Consider the following 23,817-nt stretch of genomic DNA (forward strand, 5'->3'; position numbering starts at 1 on the left):
GAACCAAGGGTATACCAGCAAGAGAAGAATAACAACCAAACAAGACGGGGATCTACTGGACATGAACCAAGGGTATACAAGCAAGAGAAAAATAACAACCAAACAAGATGGAGATCTACTGGACATGAACCAAGGGTATACAAGCAAGAGAAAAATAACAACCAAACAAGACGGGGATCTACTGGACATGATCCAAGGGTATACAAGCAAGAGAAGAATAACAACCAAACAAGACGGGGATCTACTGGACATGAACCAAGGGTACACAAACAAGAGAAAAAAAAGCCAAACAAGACGGGGTTCTACTGGACATGAACCAAGGGTATACAAGCAAGAGAAGAATAACAACCAAACAAGATGGAGATCTATTGGACATGAACCAAGGGTATACAAGCAAGAGAAGAAAAACAATCAAACACGACGGAGATCTACTGGACATGAACCAAGGGTATACAAGCAAGAGAAGAATAACAACTAAACAAGACGGAGATCTACTGGACATGAACCAAGGGTATACAAGAAAGTGAAGAATAACAACCAAACAAGACGGGGATCTACTGGACATGAACCATGAGTATACAAGCAAGAGAAAAATAACAACCAAACAAGAAGAGGATCTACTAAACATGAACCAAGGATATACAAGCAAGAGAAGAAAAACAACCAAACAAGACGGGGATCTACTGGACATGAACCATGGGTATACAAGCAAGAGAAGAAAATCAACCAAACAAGACGGGGATCTATCTACTGGACATGAATTAAGGGTATACAAGCAAAAGAAGAATAACAACCAAACAAAACAGGGATCTACTGGACATGAACCAAGGGTATACAAGCAAGAGAAGAATATCAACCAATCAAGACGAAAATCTACTGGACATGAACCAAGGGTATACCAGCAAGAGAAGAATAACAACCAAACAAGACGGAGATCTACTGGACATGAACCAAGGGTATACAAGCAAGAGAAGAAAATCAACCAACCAAGACGGAGATCCACTGGACATGAACCAAAGGTATACCAGCAAGAGAAGAATAACAACCAAACAAGACGGAGATCTACTGGACATGAACCAAGGGTATACAAGCAAGAGAAGAATAACAACCAAACAAGACGGGGATCTACTGGACATGAACCAAGGGTATACAAGCAAGAGAAAAATAACAACCAAACAAGATGGAGATCTACTGGACATGAACCAAGGGTATACAAGCAAGAGAAAAATAACAACCAAACAAGACGGGGATCTACTGGACATGATCCAAGGGTATACAAGCAAGAGAAGAATAACAACCAAACAAGACGGGGATCTACTGGACATGAACCAAGGGTACACAAACAAGAGAAAAAAAAGCCAAACAAGACGGGGTTCTACTGGACATGAACCAAGGGTATACAAGCAAGAGAAGAATAACAACCAAACAAGATGGAGATCTACTGGACATGAACCAAGGGTATACAAGCAAGAGAAAAATAACAACCAAACAAGAAGAGGATCTACTAAACATGAACCAAGGGTATACAAGCAAGAGAAGAATAACAACCAATCAAGACGGAGATCTACTGGACATGAACCAAGGGTATACAAGAAAGTGAAGAATAACAACCAAACAAGACGGTGATCTACTGGTCATGAACCAAGGGTAAAAGTGGGTACATGGCAGCTTGCAGTGTGAAGTTCATTAAAACATTACTGACCATGAGGTTAATAACAATAATGAATAGAATTAAACAACAATGGGTTTGAACAACAATAGAGCTGGGCAATAATAGGACTGAATAGCAAGAGAACTGGGCAATAACAGGACTGAACAGCAATAGAGCTGAACAATAATAGGATTGAACAGCAAGAGAACTGGGCAATAACAGGACTGAACAGCAATAGAGGTGAACAATAATAGGATTGAACAGCAAGAGAACTGGGCAATAACAGGACTGAACAGCATTAGAGCTGAACAATAATAGGATTGAACAGCAAGAGAACTGTGCAATAACAGGACTGGACAGCAAGAGAACTGGGCAATAACAGGACTGAACAGCAAGAGAACTGGGCAATAACAGGTCTGAACAGCAGTAGAACTGAGGAAAAATATGGTCTCGTTAATGTTAATGCTCTGTCTGTACGTCCAAATTTTGACAGTTTCTACCAAAACATCGATGATCTTAAATTATATCACTATCTCAGGTGATCTGGATACTGTTGGTCCAATCACAATCTCAGGTGATCTGGATACTGTTGGTCCAATCACTATCTCAGGTGATCTGGATACTGTTGGTCCAATCACTATCTCAGGTGATCTGGATACTGTTGGCCCAATTGAAAAGTAAGACAAACAAATGATCACTTGTTGCTTTCTAGATCATTATACGTGTTTGTTGTTTAAATGTTTTTCAGCTTTAATTTAATGTTAGCCACGCATTTCAATTGTAGATTGATAGTGACTTCGACTTGAATAAAGGGCTATCACATCAGAGAGGCATTTTTTTAAATCAACGAAACCAAACACAGAGTGACAATGTTCAACTAAATCCAACACCGAGGATAAAGATTAATAGACCATCATAACAAGAACGTGGAGTCGTTACAAGCTACATGAGAAACTGACAACAAATACAGTTGAGTAAATGCATAGGATATTCTAGGATATTATGTGGTAGTTTAGATTGCTCAACATAATTCTGCGAAGTTTCGCTTTTTCTCTTTTCAATTTGTCTTTTATTATCATTTCTTAACTTTTATATTAAATATTGTAACATTCAGTATTAATATCTGTCAATCTAGGTATGAATATGTAAAAATAAAACGAAGCTGAAATTTCTCATCCTAAAGAACGGTGTAAAACCATATCTTTAAATGTGTTTTGAATTAAATATTACCGGGAGATTTCCAGAAGAGACGACTACACTTTATCTTGAATAACAGACATATTGGCGTTTGCTCTGTGCTTAAAATATTTTGTGTACATTTGTAATAAATCTAATTTATACATAGCAGGTTGTTGTTTTCTTTTAAACTAGTGATCAAACCTTCAAACTTTTAAGTTCTTTGTGACATTTCAGAAGTATCTAAGTTTCTGGTCGAGATAAGTTAATTTTAGCCGCACCATATCTGCTCATAGACTGTCTCTGAGCTTTTCAAATACAAATATTTAGCTCATAGCTTAATCATCTCTTCACTGATTTGAGATATAATTATAGTTTAGGACTGATGAAGAAAAACCCTTTTAATTAGTGTATTTCATCACGCCAAATGTGTCATAGATTAATAAATAATTTCATCTTTTGGGTATGCAATTAGAGATTTTGAATTGTAATAAAATCAAATCACGTATTCGCAAGAAATATAGCTAATGAAAACAAAAAAGTCTCATAACTTAATTTACTTTAAACCTGCCTAAAACGATTTAAAATTTCGCTGCTACTGAGGATTCCCTTTTGTATTCCTTAACTTTTCTTTATCACCTTTGTCTCGTGATATTTTATTTGTTTCGTGCTGTTTTTCTTTATCATCTTTGTCTCGTGCTTTTCTTTATCATCTTTGTCTTGTGCTGTTTTTCTTTGCCATCTTTGTCTCGTGCTGTTTTTCTTTGCCATCTTTGTCTCGTGCTGTTTTTCTTTGCCATCTTTGTCTTGTGCTGTTTTTCTTTGCCATCTTTGTCTCGTGCTGTTTTTCTTTGCCATCTTTGTCTCGTGCTGTTTTCCTTCATCATCTTTGTCTCGTGCTTTCTTTTCATCATCTTTTTATTTTATTTTTAGTCATTAGGAGTTTTATCAGTTTTTCGGTCATGTTCTAACAATATTTGTTTGATTTGTAATTAATTTATTTGAGGGGGGACGGTTAACGTTCTAGAATACATTATGTTTTTACAATTTAACATCTATTTAAACTGTAACAAATCGTTTATAGAAACAAACAGAAACGTGTTCCATTTACTTCTTGAAATATCTTCATTCGAATGGTGTCTATTTGGAATTAGTACTCCAACAACTTGCAGTATTTGAATATTAAAATAGTAGCCTAATTCATAAATATTTACCTTAAGTGATGCTGACTCTCGAATGTTGATTTAATAAAACAAACAAACGTTTCCTCATTGATTCGCTGTACTCTTCTTATGTGTGACGTTGTTTGTGGACAATGTTCCAAACTTATATTTTAGTCAAAATTAGATAAATAATAACAACATCACAGCGTTGAAATCCAGTGACTTAGACGTATAGCACATAGTTTTAAAACTTCGTACAGCTACATAGTAAAATTAACGTGTTTCAAACTTGTAAAATGGAATAAACTACCTGATAATATGCAATAAAACAAGAGAAAAATTGCAGATAACCAATTAAACTGATAAATGTGTGAACATTAAAATATTGGGATGTGAAATAAAGAAACATTGTAAGAGCATGAGGGAACTTTCGGTCACACAGACAGAAAAGTAGATGGCACTTTAATAAATAAGTAGATAATGTATTGTAATAAATAAGTAGATAATATATTGAAATAAATAAGTAGATAATGTATTGTAATAAATAAGTAGATAATGTATTGTAATAAATAAGTAGATAATGTATTGTAATAAATAAGTAGATGGCACTGTAATAAATAAGTAGATGGCACTGTAATAAATAAGTAGATAATGTATTGTAATAAATAAGTAGATAATGTATTGTAATAAATAAGTAGATAATATATTGTAATAAATAAGTAGATAATGTATTGTAATAAATAAGTAAGTAATGTATTGTAATAAATAAGTAGATAATGTATTGTAATAAATAATTAGATAATGTATTGTAATAAATAAGTAGATATGTATTGTAATAAATAATTAGATAATGTATTGTAATAAATAAGTAGATAATATATTGTAATAAATAAGTAGATAATGTATTGTAATAAATAAGTAGATAATATATTGTAATAAATAATTAGATAATGTATTGTAATAAATAAGTAGATAATATATTGTAATAAATAAGTAGATAATGTATTGTAATAAATAAGTAAGTAATGTATTGTAATAAATAAGTAGATAATGTATTGTAATAAATAATTAGATAATGTATTGTAATAAATAAGTAGATAATGTATTGTAATAAATAAGTAGATAATGTATTGTAATAAATAAGTAGATGGCAACCGTAATAAACAAGCAGATAACATATTGTAATAAATAAGTAGATAATGTATTGTAATAAATAAGCAGATAATGTATTGTAACAAATAAGTAGATAATGTATTGTAATAAATAAGTAGATAATGTATTGTAATAAATAAGTAGATGGCACTGCAATAAATAAGTAGATAATGTATTGTAATAAATAAGTAGATAATGTATTGAAATAAATAAGTAGATAATGTATTGTAATAAATAAGTAGATAATGTATTGTAATAAATAAGTAGATAATGTATTGTAATAAATAAGTAGATAATATAATGTAATAAATAAGTAGATAATGTATTGTAATAAATAAGTAGATAATGTATTGTAATAAATAAGTAGATAATGTATTGTAATAAATAAGTAGATAATGTATTGAAATAAATAAGTAGATAATGTAATGTAATAAATAAGTAGATGGCACTGTAATAAATAAGTAGATAATGTATTGTAATAAATAAGTAGATAATGTATTGTAATAAATAAGTAGATAATGTATTGAAATAAATAACTAGATAATGTATTGTAATAAATAAGTAGATAATGTATTGAAATAAATAAGTAGATAATTTAATGTAATAAATAAGTAGATAATGCATTGTAATAAATATTGTAATAATTTAATACAAGAATAGATGAACAGGAAGCCAATCGTCACGATAACAGATGAGCAGGAAACCAATCGTTACGAGAATATATGAACAGGAAACCAATCGTCACGAGAACAGATGAGCAGGAAACCAATCGTTCCTGTTTTGTTCAAAAGCGTAACATGTTATATTTTTGCCTCAACTAAGGCGTTGTGATCAGATTAACGAGTCGCGAATGAAAGCAACCAGTGCGGAACCCTAAAGTTATCAGTTTTATATCTAGCAGTTATTGTCTGGTCTTCAAGAATTGTTGATCGGATGCAGCAACTCAGTTCTCAGACAACGATACTTAGAATACAATAAGATTTGATTTAATACATTTGCAGACGCCTTTAAATGAAATACATAAAATAGATTTCATTAATTTTACTGTATTAAAAATCCATTTGCTATTATTAAATTATAAATATCCTTAACAACCTGAATAACTTCCTTTTTGTTTCATTGTATATTTCATGAACGGTCAATGTGACCTTTCTTTCTTTCATGGTTTATGGAACTGTCCTTGTAATCTTTCTGTCTCCAACTGTTTACTGAACAATCCATATTCTCTCATGTACTTCTACACTTCTGTAGTATCCAGTTTATGTTTACCCTTCACATTATTCACTGAATAATTCTAAGTTTTAAACTGTTCATGTTAACCCTGTATGACACTTTACATGAATGGTTCTCATTTTTACGAACAGTTTCCCCCTCTCTTAGTGTTTAATGGTACAATTATCGGTTTTATAAACAGTCTGTGATACTTACACGATTTACTTGTTTAATTCAAAGTTTCAAACAGCTTATGTTACCACTGTCTCAATGTTTGCTTGTAAACCTCTCAGTTTTCTAAATAGTTTTGTTACTACACTCTCACTTCTTACCTACAAAATAGGCCATGTGGGTTAAGGTGTTCGGGTCGTAATCTGAGGGTCGCGGGTTCAAATCCCGGTCGCACCAAACATGCTCGCCTTTTATCCGTGGGGGCATTATAAGTAACGGTCAATCCCACTATTTATTGGTAAAAGAGTAGCACAAGAGTTGGCGGTGGGTGGTGATGACTAGCTGCCTTTCCTCTAGTCTTACACTGCTAAATTATAAAAAAAAATTTTTGCCTTATCCTGGTGACCAAGTAACTGTTCATTAAAATTGTGTGTTTTATCCAGGAAACCAAGTAACTGTGTTATTGAAATTGTGTGTCTCATCCAGCAAACCAAGTAACTATACCATTCCGTTTTGTGTGTCTTATCCAGATAGTCAAGTAATTGTACCCGTTGGCTTGGAAACTGTTCTTCTGAGACATTTGTAGTGCATTTGCACTACTTTATATGATTGGTTGGCTTACATTCAACACGTGACTCTCGATTAGAGAGAAACGCCCATATGTTTTCTTTGGGACTTATTCATTGCTTTTCGAGCACGTAAAATTCTATAATTAATCTCAAACCCAGCAAAGATTCTTTAAAATCACTATATAAACCACATCTTAACGACTAATAAATTTCAAAACACACAAATTATTCTTTCTACAAGGGACTAGAGAGGTTGTTAACATGTTAAGAGCACTTGTTTTCCTTGTCGTCACTGTAACATATCTTCCGTTTACCATTCAATGTTTTGTGTGTCGTGAAAAGCATCCCTCATAGAAGAGGTAGATGTACATATCTCGTAATTACTTGGAATAAACTTCCCAAATAATTACCAGTTAGTATAGCATGTTAATTATTTGAAACAATTTCCAAAATAGGATAAATATTTATATAATAAATGAGACATATGAGACAATCTTCAAGATAACAAACAATACCTGTATCATCGTCTAAAGATGAAATATTCAGCTTGTATATCATTTTAGAGACTTGATAAAGTGTACTAAAGTATGAAAAATAAACTTCTGTATGTCCAACAACGCAGAAATGTCTCAAATACTAGAGACAAACATCAGTATGACCAACAATTTGAGGAACATCTCAAGTACTAGAGACAAATATCAGTATAACTACAGGGACGTACCAGGTACTAGATACATGCTAATAGTTATTAAATTCGACAACATTTCAATTATTATTACAAATCTTAATATCACCAACATTCTGGGGAGCATCCCACCTATTGAAGACAAACATATCTCGTGACAGCCAGTATCTTCTTTAATACGTCAAATTGTTGATCCAGTTTTTATATGGGTTCAAGTTTTAAGGACAAAATTTGAGCATCCATCTACACTGCTGGCCAAAATCTTAAGGCCAATGAACACAAAGAAAAAATATGCATTTTGTTTTGTTAGACTCAACCAGTTATTTGAGTAGAGCTTCGAAATATGAAAATAAGAAAATGGAAAATAAAAATAAAAAACTTTTTAGCATTTAATAAGGAAAATGTGAACACTATGAACTTAGCCTAAATACTAGCTGGTTAAAAGTTTAAAACCGTACCAAAAAGAAGTCCTAAACAGGGTGAGAAATGCCCAACAAGAGGTCTCAATAGTGAGTTGCACGGCCGTCATTGGGAATAACTGCAAACGTTCGCTTTGGTATGGTCGATATAAGCGTTTGCAAAAGGCTGGCTGGAATGTTATTCCAATTGGTAGAGATGACTTTACGAAGATCATGCACTGTTTGGAATTGACGGCCATTTCTATAGACTTCTCTTGCCATCCACCCCCAAACATTTTCAATGTGGTTCAGTTCGGGCGAACACGCTGGATGGTCCAAAAGAATCACGTTATTCGCCATAAAAAAGTCCTTTGTCCTGCGGTCATTGTGGATTGCAGCATTGTCCTGTTGAAAGATCCAGTCATTTCCACACAAGAGAGGGCCTTCAGTCAATAAGGATGCTCTCTCTAACATGCCAATGTAGTCAGCTACTGTTTGACACCCCTGTATAACCTGAAGCTCCATTGTTCCATGGAAGGAGAAAGCACCCCAGATCATGATGGAACCTCCTCTACTGTGTCGTTTAGAAAATGTCTCCGGTGGGATATCCTTATCGTGTCAGTAACTTGGAAGCCATCTGAACCATTCAGGTTAAATTTTTTTCTCATCAGAGAACAAAACCTTCTTCCACTTTTCTACGTCCCATGTTTGGTGCTTCTCAGCAAAGTTTAACCGAGCTATTTCGTGGGGTGGAATAAGGCACGGCCTTTGTTTAAAGTCTTTCTCTCGTAAATGCCGCCTTATTGTTCTTGAGCTGCATTCTGCATCCGTAAGGGCCTTAATCTGGTTCGACGATCGGCTAGTGTCTTGCCGGAGAACCCGTCGAATCCTCCTACTCGATGCCGGCGAAATTTTCTTGGGCCGACCACTTGAAATTATCGTTCCGTATCCCTCAGGGTCGTTTAATAAATTTACAATATCAGTTTTACTACACCCAATCTCACCAGTGATGACACGTTGAGAGAGACCTTGATTTTGCACCTCGACAATTCTGCCACGTTCAAACTCTGTCAACTTTTTAGCCTTTGCCATGTTTTTACCCAATGTAACACAGGAGATGTCAGTGGGAGGTGTTGACAACGCTAATGCTTGAACACAAATTACTAAATTTCGTTACGTGTTTACCGATTAACGTTTCGTTTCAGTATAGTCTTAAACTTTTGACCAGCTAGTATTTAGGCTAATTTCATAGTGTTCATATTTCCCTATTAAATACTAAAAAGGTTTTTTTTTCCATTTTCTTATTTTCATCTTTCGAAGCTCTACTCAAATAAGTGGTTGAGTCTAACAACGCAAAATGCATATTTTTTCTTTATGTTCATTGACCTTAAGATTTTGGCCAGCAGTGTATCTATATATATATACATACATAGAAGAAAATGAATAAATCTCGGGCATGAGTTATGTGTTAAACACAACTATATAACTACAACTATAACACTGCTTGGAATTAGATCCCAAGTATCATACACTTTGTATCAAGTGCCTAATTTCCAACTACCAACACATACCAGGAGTTACCAGTGCTGTAATCATTCTGGTATCTGTAAGTAAGCTGAACCTCATGAGGGGTGAATGAGGAAATATCGTGACTTAACCGATGAACGTTTTTATGATGTAAATATTTAGTTTTTTTCCAGAAGATATCAAACGATGGGATGTACTAGTTCATCTGATATTTGTCAAATTACTTCCTTGTTCAAAATAGATCACTGTACAAACAGTTACTAAGTAGTTTGTTCTATCCGTATTGCTCAGTTTCTATGTAATTACCCACGTTCCAACAAGTGTGATTCACGTGTACTTAATTACAGCTTATCTTATGCAAGAAACTGATCTTCTGAGCTTTAATGTTTCATGTAACAAACGCATCTTCGTGAAATTAGTAATAGAGTCGTAAGTTTCCGAATGGAGGAGATATAGGTATAGTTCAGCCTAAATGCCGGTGGGACTATTGTGGATAAAGTAATTATACTGAACTGCCAACTGGCATATCAAACATCCAGTTTAATTAAAGATAATATTTTAGGTACAGTCAGAAATAACCGGGCACGTATTTATCAGTCTGACATGCATGTTTCACTCTGCTGTAATGCGAAACGATAGATCTCACAAACAAGTTTCCAAGTTGAGGTAAAATTACATATTGTCATTCGATGAATACTTCACTGAGTTTTAAACTCCAGCTGTACCTCCAATATTAACTTAAAATTACATATTGTCATTCGATGAATACCTCACTGAGTTTCGAAACTCCAGATGTACCTCCATTATTAACTTAAAATTACATATTGTCATTCGATGAATACTTCACTGAGTTTTGAAACTCCAGCTGTACCTCCATTATTAACTTAAAATTACATATTGTCATTCGATGAATACTTCACTGAGTTTTGAAACTCCAGCTGTACCTCCATTATTAACTTAAAATTACATATTGTCATTCGATGAATACTTCACTGAGTTTTGAAACTACAGCTGTACCTCCAATATTAACTTAAAATTACATATTGTCATTCGATGAATACTTCACTGAGTTTTGAAACTCCAGCTGTACCTCCAATATTAACTCAGTTAAAACGATCTTTACTGTAAAAACCTGTGTACTTAATACTGAAACATCATTCCTGTTCTAAAACTTATCTTACTTACCGCTAAGTCACGGCTCATTCCTGTTCTAAAACTTATCTTACTTACCGTAAAGTCCCGGCATGGCAGATGGTTAGGGCGCTCGACTCGCAATCCGAGGGTCGTGGGTTCGAATCCCTCTTGCAACAAACATGCTCGCCCTTTCAGCCGTGGGGGCTTTATAATGTAATGGTCAATCCCACTATTCGTTGGCAAAAGAGTAACCAAAGAGTTGGTGGTGGGTGATGAGGACTAGGTGCCTCCCTCTGACCCTGCACTGCTAAATTAGGGACGGCTAGCGTAGATTGCCTTCGTGTAGCTTTGCACGAAATTCGAAAACAAACTTACCGTAAAAGCTGTAACTTGTAATAAAATATACTTTATCAGTAAGTAAAGTCGAAATGAAACTATAATTTAGTTATGTTTGGGTTTTAATAGATCACTCTAGCTGAAATAAAGAATCTACATAGTGTTTTATATTTCTTCAGCTTGTGTATTCTTTAAAATGTTATACATAGGCCAATATAGAATTATTAATAGTGCATTGTCTTTATTAGGTGAAAACCTACACTATTTTATTAGTAGTCCTTTTTATTCTTCAATACACATGTGTGTATAATTCGTGATCAATGGTGATTTTCTAAAATTCACACACAAGCAGCTAAAAGTCAGGTGAAGTAATGTTAAACCTTTCTTAGGCGCAAACAACACTTGTTTGTTTTAGTACCCTAAGGCTCAGAACCAAAGAGACAACACTCCCAGAAATTTAATAAACTGAATCAAGCTGCCTCTCCCCAACTTAAGAATCCAAATGCAAAAGTTAGATTTGAGGAAGACATAAAGAGCCCTTAATTAGACTATCAAAAACTATATTTCTCATGATCTGAGGTTCTATCTCGAAAAGCCATTTGCCGTTAACTTTCGAATAGCCAGCAGCGAATAAGTTTTTATCAAACGTATTTACTTCCACTTTTACTCTAACCCTCCCGAAAAAACAGCAAAGATGTGTTTTCTATACTTTTAAAATCAAAAAGGATGAAATCAAAGAAAATAATAAGAAAGATATTAAAAACTGGTGATAAACAAAGGTTTGCCACTCCTTTCAAAGCACCAGATTACTTTCTACAGGAATAAATGTCTCTGAAATTTAACACAGTACTTCAACAGTCATTGCATGACCAGAAAACTTGAAACTTTAAAGAGAGTTTTTTACCATCAACTCCTAGAGGAGGGATTTATGCATGAACATGACATTTATGTCTGTTTTATAAATTACAACAAGATATTGGACGAAGTCTACCATTGAACGTGTTCAGACTTTCAGAATGAATCTAGAGACAGATATCAGTGACCTCTGGTGATTAGTTTCTCTCAGAAAAGGAAAAATAATTTTATTCTTCACTTAATATTTCATGAAATATCAAAGCTAATTTTTTAATTAATAAATAAAACATATCTTTTACAAGATATTTTATTTTTATTTTACTTTACTTAAACACCTAAACATATATATTTTTTAAATACACGTAATTTAGCCATTTCAAAATTAAAATATCACTAACACCTCTCCACACACACTCTCGCCATCAGCTACGTTGCACAGGAAATAAGACGCTCACAGCAGTACACAGAGAAATAAACAATTCCCGGAACACCATGATGCCACTAAACACTCTCTATATACATCAATCGCGCGCCAGGTGTGTTAAGGCGTTCGACTCGTAATCTGAGGGTCGTGGGTTCGAATCCCCGTAGCACCAAGCGTGCTCGCCCTTTCAGCCGTGGGGGAGTTATAATGTGACGGTCAATTCCATTATTCGTTAGTAAAAGAGTAGCCCAAGAGTTGGCGGTGGTTGGTGATGACTAGCTGCCTTTCCTTTAGTCTTATACTGCTAAATTAGGGACAGTTAACGCAGATAACCATCGTGTAGCTTTTCGCGAAATTTCAAAACAAACAAACAAACTACCACTCCCAGTTTGCCCCTTTCAAAAGCGCTCGGATCATAGGGTTTCTAATTCAATGAAAGTTAATAGAATGTCTTGACGTCATCTGTTTAAACGGCAAGGACATTTGACTTATTACCAACTGGTAGTGTGAGCAAATAGGAACAGTTAAATCCGACAATAAGATATTACTTGAGAGACATAGAAGTAATACAAGGTAATACAAGGACAAATCACAGCGGATAAATAATCAAAGATATGGATTGAATGTGGATCTTAAGAAAAGAAAGACAATGGTTATCAGTTAGAAGAAACAAAAGTCCAAATTTAAAATAATAAAAACATGAAAGGAACTGTAAAAATTAAAAACTTTATTTGTCTTGGATAATTATTCACATAAGATAGCATGAGTGTAGAAAAGATACGTTTATGAGTGTTTTTTCTTATAGCAAAGGCACATCAGGCTATCTGCTGCGTCCACCAAAGAGTATCGAGTGTGGGTATAACAAAGCCACACCAGGCTATCTGCTGCGTCCACCAAAGAGTATCGAGTGTGGATATAACAAAGCCACACCAGGCTATCTGCTGCGTCTACCAAAGAGTATCGAGTGTGGGTATAACAAAGCCACATCAGGCTATCTGCTGCGTCCACCAAAGAGTATCGAGTGTGGGTATAACAAAGCCACATCAGGCTATCTGCTGCGTCCACCAAGGAGTATCGAGTGTGGGTATAACAAAGCCACATCAGGCTATCTGCTGCGTCCACCAAGGAGTATCGAGTGTGGGTATAACAAAGCCACATCAGGCTATCTGCTGCGTCCACCAAGGAGTATCGAGTGTGGGTATAACAAAGCCACATCAGGCTATCTGCTGCATCCACCGACCAGACAGAAGTAAAAAAAATGCAGTACTTATTGAAAAAAAATGTCTTTAACAATTTTAAACAAATTCTTATATCAACCAAAATTAATATCAAATTAAAAACGAGATGATATATGTATACACTGTTGTGTGGTACAGAGATTTGGACAATCAATAGAAGTGTTTGAGATACGGATATTCCAAAGACATATCACGGATAAATTAAAAATCAACCAATAAAGAGATCTTAAAAGCTTAATGTAAAAATAAAAACTCATGAACACATAAAGTAAGAGAAATAATATACTTTAGACCAATGTTTCTCAAACGATAGGTCACGACCTCTTTCAGGCCACAAATAGGTTTTCAAGGGAGAGAATAAGTTGTAAAAAATAAGTTAACTTTTTTTTAATCTCAGAGACAGGCAGATAACACTTTTGTTATGAACTTCGCCAAAAACCACCATATTTTTTGTTCTTGTACAGTTAACGGGGTTGCTACGACCAAAGCCTACACGCGAGGGTCATTTCGTAAACTGAGCTAAGAATACATAGTAAGGCATAATAAGATGGAAACGTTTATGTTAGAAGATGTTAAGGAATGGAACTGGAGGATAGTTTCAAACAGTGGATAAGCTTTAAGATCTCAGAGGGGACACAAAGGACAGTGATGGCAGTCAGTTGGAACCAACCTCTGTAACGGAGATGTCCCAACATAAATGAATGACTGACTTCTAGGGCTATAATCTGCCAGAAGATCTAAACCTAGTAGAAAGGTTTCAAGTTACAACCAACCCATTACTTTGTAACCTGAGTGACTACACAGAAGCCAAGATTCTTCAGTCATAAGTTTAAAACCCTAACTAAACATCTCTTGTAAAATATTTTATAAATTAAGAATCTTGGAAAATATTCGTGCTGTCATAACTTGTACTACTCTAAATAACAAACAAGTGATAAAACTGACGGTGCTATAGAAATAAATTAAAATATATGTTAAAAAGTGCACAATTTTGTGAAGAAAGAACAAAAGATGATATAAAATTTGTAATCCTTAGCAATAAATAAAAATTGTATTTAGATTTCTGAAATGTTTATACATCCTCTATGCTTATTGCAGGGACTGAACATCAAGTTTAGCTTTATCAGCTCTCATGCTTACAGTGTAGCCCTAGGGTGAGGGGCTAGTCACATGAAGACATATTTCTGTTGTTACTGATGTTGTATAAAAAGTGGATTTTACGTAAGATACATTTTACATAATTATTATTCACGTGATCTTATGAAACAACAACGTGGGTAACAGATTAGGTTAGTAAATCATGATATCATTGAGATGAAATTCGTTTTAAACTAATTTGTCTACGTTACAGTTAACTTCTTGAAATAAAGAAGCCTTTCCATCTAGAAATACAAATGTCTGCGGGAATTATCTTACATAACCCTTAAAGAATAAATAAGGAAGTATCAAATGAAACCTCGGTAAAAAATAAATTAATATTTCTATTTATTTATTGTTTATTTGTAACTGATAAACGAGATAACAATACTTGAAAACTAATTTGGTAGCAATACTTGAAAATTAATTTGGTAGCAATACTTGAAAACTAATTTGGTAGCAATACTTGAAAACTAATTTGGTAGCAATACTTGAAAACTAATTTGATAGCAATACTTGAAAACTAATTTGATAGCAATACTTGTAAACTAATTTCTTGGAAAATAGTTTTTTCAGAGTTGCACTAAGTTAAATATAATGGGAAATAGAACTGGAACAGTTTGATTTTTGTCTTTTAATGCAAAAATTTATATTATTAGTTATAGGTAATTATTAGGCTTAATAAAGTTGAGACAGTTTTTTAGTTTCTCACAAAATGCATGACAAAATAATTTTATCCAATCAACCTGTATCACATAACAGCACCTTAATCGACTCTTCAACCTTACTGGCTTCCTTTGTTTCAGGAAAATTCTCGCACGCTAACGACCTCTCACCATAACGAAAGGAATTTCAGTCAATAATGGAACACTTCGTATTTACCTTACATCTCTTCACCAAACCTTAGGGAAAAAACAACAACATTATTCTTCCATCACCTTTATTCGAAATGTTTTTCTCAAATATCTAGTCCTATTTGTGTGAAATATCCATGTCTTTATTGGTGTCATGGTTGACAATAAGGAAGAGAACAAACAGTTGTCTTACAGATGTATAAACGACAGGTTGTTAACGAACAGTTGTCTTACAGATGTATAAGTAGAAACGACAGGTTGTCAACGAACAGTCGTCTTACAGATGTATAAGTAGAAACGACAGGTTGTTAACGAACAGTCGTCTTACAGATGTATAAGTAGAAACGACAGGTTGTTAACGAACAGTTGTCTTACAGGTGTATAAGTAGAAACGACAGGTTGTTAACGAACAGTCGTCTTACAGGTGTATAAGTAGAAACGACAGGTTGTTAACGAACAGTTGTCTTACAGATGTATAAGTAGAAACGACAGGTTGTTAACGAACAGTTGTCTTACAGATGTATAAAAGACAGGTTGTTAGTTATGGTCTAACAGTTAGTAGAAAGAACAAAAACACTGTGATCAATGGAAAAGATTGTGAAGATTCATTAAGAAAAGTGGTATTAAAAAGTACACTTTATAACCCTAACTAGTTTTGTGTTTTTAAGAAAGAAAATGAAGAAAAATGTACGAACATGGGTAGAGAAAAAATATTAGTTGACTTTGAAAAGACATCAAGCATAATATTAAAAGAGTGGCTATGTTTCATGGATCCTTTGTGTAGAGCATGCTTAAAGACATCAAGCATAATATTAAAAGAGTGGCTATGTTTCATGGATCCTTTGTGTAGAGCATGCTTACAGACATCAAGCATAATATTAAAAGAGTGGTTATGTTTCATGGATCCTTTGTGTAGAGCATGCTTAAAGACATCAAGCATAATATTAAAAGAGTGGCTATGTTGCATGGATCCTTTGTGTAGAGCATGCTTAAAGACATCAAGCATAATATTAAAAGAGTGGCTATGTTTCATGGATCCTTTGTGTAGAGCATGCTTAAAGACATCAAGCATCATATTAAAAGAGTGGCTATGTTTCATAGATCCTTTGTGTAGAGCATGCTTACAGACATCAAGCATAATATTAAAAGAGTGGCTATGTTGCATGGATCCTTTGTGTAGAGCATGCTTACAGACATCAAGCATAATATTAAAGAGTGGCTATGTTTCATGGATCCTTTGTGTAGAGCATGCTTAAAGACATCAAGCATAATATTAAAAGAGTGGCTATGTTTCATGGATCCTTTGTGTAGAGCATGCTTAAAGACATCAAGCATAATATTAAAAGAGTGGCTATGTTTCATGGATCCTTTGTGTAGAGCATGCTTACAGACATCAAGCATAATATTAAAAGAGTGGCTATGTTTCATGGATCCTTTGTGTAGAGCATGCTTACAGACATCAAGCATAATATTAAAAAAGTGGCTGTGTTTCATGGATCCTTTGTGTAGAGCATGCTTACAGACATCAAGCATAATATTAAAAGAGTGGCTATGTTTGATGGATCCTTTGTGTAGAGCATGCTTACAGACATCTTTAACGTAGAATAGGTGGTTATACGTAAACCAAAACTGTTTTTCTTTGAGAAGGGGATAACGAAAAGTATTTATTAAATGTATCTCGGCTCTCATGAACCACCTATACAGGCCAAACACCAGAACTAGTGTGTACTGAAATTTCTATTGACCCAAGACCAGAAACAGTATACACTGAAACATGTAGAGGCCATAATCCAAAACAGTATATTATGAAATCTGAAACTGTATACACTAAAACGTCTATAGACAAGAAAGAGTATAATCTTATACTTCTATAGTACAGAAATCACAAACCGTAAATTATAAGACCCCTATAAGTCAGAAAACAAACTGTAAACCCTGGGACATATATAGGTCAGGAAACGAGGAGCCGTGTACCCTGCGACATATACGTCTACCGACGGGAATGTAACTCACTAGGCTAGAAAATAAGAACATATACAATGAAACTTCGATAAGCAAGAAACCAGAAACAATATAGCCGAGTTACTTGTTCTTGGGGTGAGCATCCCGGAAGGTGTGTCCAGGGGGTCACAAATCCTCTTCACCTTGACCCTTCTGGTCACCAGGAGGTCGAGTGTATTTCTGCTAATGTTGCGGTGATCAACTGATTCCTGTGACATCTGTCCATGCCTTTGTTTTGACTCACGAGAGATGCCAAAAGGGGATCTGAGGCTGAGAATTCTATCTCTATTTTCTGAGTGCATGAGAGACTCTTTGATACTTTGGCGTACTGATTGTTGGCACAAGAGTGTTATATCTTGAGGAAAGAGTGTCATCTGGTTTGTTGGTTCGGCTGTTGCTGCAAGTTTGTCAGCCTTCTTAATGCACTTTACACAGAAAGTGGGAGAATTATCATGGAGATAAGTTGTAGCCTCTCTTCACCCATTAGATAGCCAGCTGCGCTGGATTCTCTGAAACACTGCCATGGAGTTGGTGGCAAACACAACTGTAGTGACATTAGAGGATTCTCGGACAAGCCATTCAATAGCTTGCTTGACAGCCTCAAGTTCCATCCTGGTGCTACTTGTGTACAGGGTGCATGCTCCAGAATTCTCAGTTATGGGTGTGGCATCTAGAAACGCAGCAAATCACCAACCTGCTCTCATGATCTCTGATGTTAACGAGTCGCCTGTTGCAATGATGAGATTTCCCTTCTGTTCAAGTTCCTGGAACATCTTCTGGCATACCGCTTCTACTGCACCTTGAAGCCACTCTCTACAATCTCTTGAACAGATTTTCCTTTTGTCTAAGTTCCTGGAACATCTTCTGGCATGCTGCTTCCACTGCACCTTGAGGCCACTCTCTACAATCTCTGTTGAACAGATTTCCCTTCTATCCAAGTTTCTGGAACATCTTCTGACATGCCGCTTCCACTGCACCTTGAGGCCACTTTCTACAATCTCTTGAACAGATTTCCCTTCTGTCCAAGTTCCTGGAACATCTTTTGGCATGCCGCTTCCACTGCACCTTGAGGCAACTCTCTGCAATCTCTGTTGAACAGATTTCCCTTCTGTCCAAGTTCCTGGAACATCTTCTGACATGCCGCTTCCACTGCACCTTGAGGCCACTCTCTGCAATTTCTGTTGAACAGATTTTCCTTCTGTCCAAGTTCCTGGAACATCTTCTGGCATGCCGCTTCCACTGCACCTTGAGGCCACTCTCTACAATCTCTGTTGAACAGATTTCCCTTCTGACCAAGTTCCTGGAACATCTTCTGGCATGCCACTTCCACTGCACCTTGAGGCCACTCTCTACAATCTCTGTTGAACATATTTCCCTTCTGTCCAAGTTCCTGGAATATCTTTTGGCATGCCGCTTCCACTGCACCTTGAGGCAACTCTCTGCAATCTCTGTTGAACAGATTTCCCTTCTGTCCAAGTTCCTGGAACATCTTCTGACATCCCGCTTCCACTGCACCTTGAGGCCACTTTCTACAATCTCTTGAACAGATTTCCCTTCTGTCCAAGTTCCTGGAACATCTTTTGGCATGCCGCTTCCACTGCACCTTGAGGCAACTCTCTGCAATCTCTGTTGAACAGATTTCCCTTCTGTCCAAGTTCCTGGAACATCTTCTGACATGCCGCTTCCACTGCACCTTGAGGCCACTCTCTGCAATTTCTGTTGAACAGATTTTCCTTCTGTCCAAGTTCCTGGAACATCTTCTGGCATGCCGCTTCCACTGCACCTTGAGGCCACTCTCTACAATCTCTGTTGAACAGATTTCCCTTCTGTCCAAGTTCCTGGAACATCTTCTGACATGCCGCTTCCACTGCACCTTGAGGCCACTCTCTGCAATTTCTGTTGAACAGATTTTCCTTCTGTCCAAGTTCCTGGAACATCTTCTGGCATGCCGCTTCCACTGCACCTTGAGGCCACTCTCTACAATCTCTGTTGAACAGATTTCCCTTCTGTCCAAGTTCCTGGAACATCTTCTGGCATGCCACTTCCACTGCACCTTGAGGCCACTCTCTACAATCTCTGTTGAACATATTTCCCTTCTGTCCAAGTTCCTGGAACATCTTCTGGCATGCCGCTTCCACTGCACCTTGAGGCCACTCTCTACAATCTCTGTTGAACAGATTTCTCTTCTGTCCAAGTTTCTGGAACATCTTTTGACATGCCGCTTCCACTGGACCTTGAGGCCACTCTCTGCAATTTCTGTTGAACAGATTTCCCTTCTGTCCAAGTTCCTGGAACATTTTCTGGCATGCCGCTTCCACTGCACCTTGAGGCCACTTTCTACAATCTCTTGAACAGATTTCCCTTCTGTCCAAGTTCCTGGAACATCTTTTGGCATGCCGCTTCCACTGCACCTTGAGGCAACTCTCTGCAATCTCTGTTGAACAGATTTCCCTTCTGTCCAAGTTTCTGGAACATCTTCTGACATGCCGCTTCCACTGCACCTTGAGGCCACTCTCTGCAATTTCTGTTGAACAGATTTTCCTTCTGTCCAAGTTCCTGGAACATCTTCTGGCATGCCGCTTCCACTGCACCTTGAGGCCACTCTCTACAATCTCTGTTGAACAGATTTCCCTTCTGACCAAGTTCCTGGAACATCTTCTGGCATGCCACTTCCACTGCACCTTGAGGCCACTCTCTACAATCTCTGTTGAACATATTTCCCTTCTGTCCAAGTTCCTGGAACATCTTCTGACATCCCGCTTCCACTGCACCTTGAGGCCACTTTATACAATCTCTTGAACAGATTTCCTTCTGTCCAAGTTCCTGGAACATCTTTTGGCATGCCGCTTCCACTGCACCTTGAGGCAACTCTCTGCAATCTCTGTTGAACAGATTTCCCTTCTGTCCAAGTTCCTGGAACATCTTCTGGCATGCCACTTCCACTGCACCTTGAGGCCACTCTCTACAATCTCTGTTGAACATATTTCCCTTCTGTCCAAGTTCCTGGAGCATCTTCTGGCATGCCACTTCCACTGCACCTTGAGGCCACTCTCTAAAATCTCTGTTGAACAGATTTCCATTCTGTCCAAGTTCCTGGAACATCTTCTGGCATGCCGCTTCCACTGCACCTTGAGGCCACTCTCTACAATCTCTGTTGAACAGATTTCTCTTCTGTCCAAGTTTCTGGAACATCTTTTGACATGCCGCTTCCACTGGACCTTGAGGCCACTCTCTGCAATTTCTGTTGAACAGATTTCCCTTCTGTCCAAGTTCCTGGAACATTTTCTGGCATGCCGCTTCCACTGCACCTTGAGACTACTCTTTACAATCTTTTGAACAGATTTTCCTTCTGTCCAAGTTCCTGGAACATCTTCTGGCATGCCGCTTCCACTGCACCTTGAGGCCACTCTCTAAAATCTCTGTTGAACAGATTTCCTTTCTGTCCAAGTTCCTGGAACATCTTCTGGCATGCTACTTCCACTGCACCTTGAGGCCACTCTCTACAATCTCTGTTGAACATATTTCCCTTCTGTCCAAGTTCCTGGAGCATCTTCTGGCATGCCACTTCCACTGCACCTTGAGGCCACTCTCTAAAATCTCTGTTGAACAGATTTCCCTTCTGTCCAAGTTCCTGGAACATCTTCTGACATGCCGCTTCCACTGCACCTTGAGGCCACTCTCTGTTGAACATGATACTCACTGCAGGTTGGCACGGCCATTTATCTTCTGCAGACCAAAGCCATGGAGGTTGACTGAAAAGGGAATATGAATTGCAGATCTTCTGGCAAGCCAGTGCAGCCACTTCAAGCCACGACTTCTTCCTTAGATGAGACCGAGGTGTTACTTCAAGTCTTGTGTGTAGACAACGTATTTGTTGGTTGGATGATTCTCCAGTGAAAGAGTACTTACTTGTAAGGATGTGAAGTCCATGGTTTGGATTTTGCTAAGCCTTGGCAAACAGTATGGTTTTTTAATCAGTGATGACGAGAAAACCCACTTGTAGAGAAATATATATGTAAAGACGGCTGGTTTAGGTCAAGAAATTTTTTTATATAGAGGAGCGAACACCACACTGACAAACATCACACCAACATTATTTATAAAATACAATGTGATAACTGCCACGACTTCTATATTGGAGAAACAAGTAGGAAAATGGAAACCAGATTCAAAGAACACAAAAAGTCACCTTCCCACGTTTTCGAACACTGCAAATCAAATAACCACAACATAATCATAGAAAACACCCAAATACTAAATAAAGCAGCAAGAAGGAAACTTTGCTCTCTAAGAGAAACATCAAGGCCAAACTGAAGTTTGCCAGAGAGAATGTAGACAAAGACCAGGACTTCTGGAATAACGTTCTTTGGACAGATGAGTCCAAAATTGAACTATTTTGTAACCAGAATAGAGGACATGTTTGGCGTAAACCAAATACAGCATTCCAGGAAAAGAACCTCATACCAACTGTGAAACATGGAGGTGGAAGTGTCATGGTTTGGGGCTGCTTTGCTGCAGCAGGACCTGGACAGCTCACAGTCATAGAATCCACCATGAATTATACTGTGTATCAGAGGGTGCTTGAGGATCATGTGAGACCATCTGTAAGAAAATTAAAGCTGAAGCGGAACTGGACCCTGCAGCACGACAATGACCCAAAACATTCCAGTAAATCCACCAAGGACTGGCTAAAAACTAAGAAATGGAGAGTCCTGGAATGGCTGAGTCAAAGCCCATTCCTTAATCCCATTGAGATGCTGTGGGGTGACTTGAAACGGGCTGTACATGCAAGAAACCCCTCAAACATCTCACAGCTGACAGAATTTTGCATTGAGCAGTGGGGCAAACTTCTTTCAGACTGATATAAGAGACTGGTAGATTGCTACAAGAAGCGACTCACTGCAGTTATTTCAGCCAAACGGGGTAACACTAGCTATTAGGGGGTAGGGTGTCCTAACTTTTTCCTCAGAATATGCATTTTTGTAGAATTACATTTACAGAAGATCCTGAAAAGTCTTTTCTTCAGTTTTAATTGTTTAGTTATATTCCTATAATCTCTCAGTATTGTTAAAATTGAGATTAAATATCTATATATTCAAAAATATTACAAAAATACACAGGCTTTCATAGGGTGTCATAACTTTCTCACGTGACTGTATATAGACGAGAAGCTAGAAAGAGTATACTATGAGACCTCTATAAGCCAAAAATATAAAATAGTATACTATGAGACCTCTGTAAGCCAAAAATATAAAATAGTATACAGTGAGACCTCTATAAGCCAAAAATATAAAATAGTATACAGTGAGACCTCTACAGCTTAGAAAACAAAAACAGCACACGGTGTTTCAAATCTTTTCAGACCAGAGACCAGGCATATTATCTACAGATATCTCTATAGACGATAAATCTGAAATACTGAAACCTAAATAATTTTAGTTCAAACATTTTGCACACTAATTGAAATACTTCTGAATCTTCCCTATTCTACCAAAATCAAAATTTGTATACACCGATAAATAAATGTGTGTATCAATAACTTACAAAACAATATTTTAGTTGCGTTGCATCTAACACACAGTAATAGTAACACTATTTCAGATCCACTGAAACTTTTCTAATCATTATAGTGTTAACAACCAGAACGAGATGCTGTTTATTCATTTGAAAGGTTTGAAGGTTTTCCACATTTTGTAAAAACAAACATCAAAACTTGGGTTGATTATTGTTAGAATTACAAACCTGTAAAGTTTCATGTTCGGATACGACGGGTTCTTTAGAATAGGGGTTTGTGATTTATTACTATGTAACTTTCTATTAAAGACGACTCATTTCACACTGTGTAACCTTGTACCAAACACAAATCACTTCACATTATGTAATTTTATACAAAACACAACCCACTCCCAACTATGTATCCTTGAACTAAACACAACATACTCTGTACTAGGTGTAATCGTACAGCGGTAAGTCTACGGATTTACGACGCTAAATTGAGAAGTTCGATTCCCCTCGGTGGACTCAGCAGATAGCCCCATGTAGCTTTGCTATATGAAAACACACACACATACTATATGTAATCTCGTATCCGTGAAACCATGTACAACTTCAGTGTATTATATACCCTATATATT

At 36.5% G+C, this 23,817-nt stretch overlaps 1 long non-coding RNA gene across 1 annotated transcript in view; it reads right to left on the minus strand.

The window, feature by feature from the left end:
• Positions 1-13,424: 13,424 nt before the first annotated feature.
• LOC143231438 (uncharacterized) overlaps positions 13,425-23,817 on the minus strand; it is a 33,264-nt gene continuing 22,871 nt past the window's right edge. Inside the window, exons 2-3 of the long non-coding RNA XR_013016922.1 lie at positions 15,575-15,730; positions 13,425-13,679 (exon numbers count right to left, since the gene is read on the minus strand). This is a non-coding gene — a long non-coding RNA (uncharacterized LOC143231438). The remainder of the gene's footprint in view (positions 13,680-15,574; positions 15,731-23,817) is intronic.

The sequence above is a fragment of the Tachypleus tridentatus genome, chromosome 11 (genome assembly GCF_004210375.1).
Source record: "Tachypleus tridentatus isolate NWPU-2018 chromosome 11, ASM421037v1, whole genome shotgun sequence".
Lineage (NCBI taxonomy): Eukaryota > Metazoa > Arthropoda > Merostomata > Xiphosura > Limulidae > Tachypleus > Tachypleus tridentatus.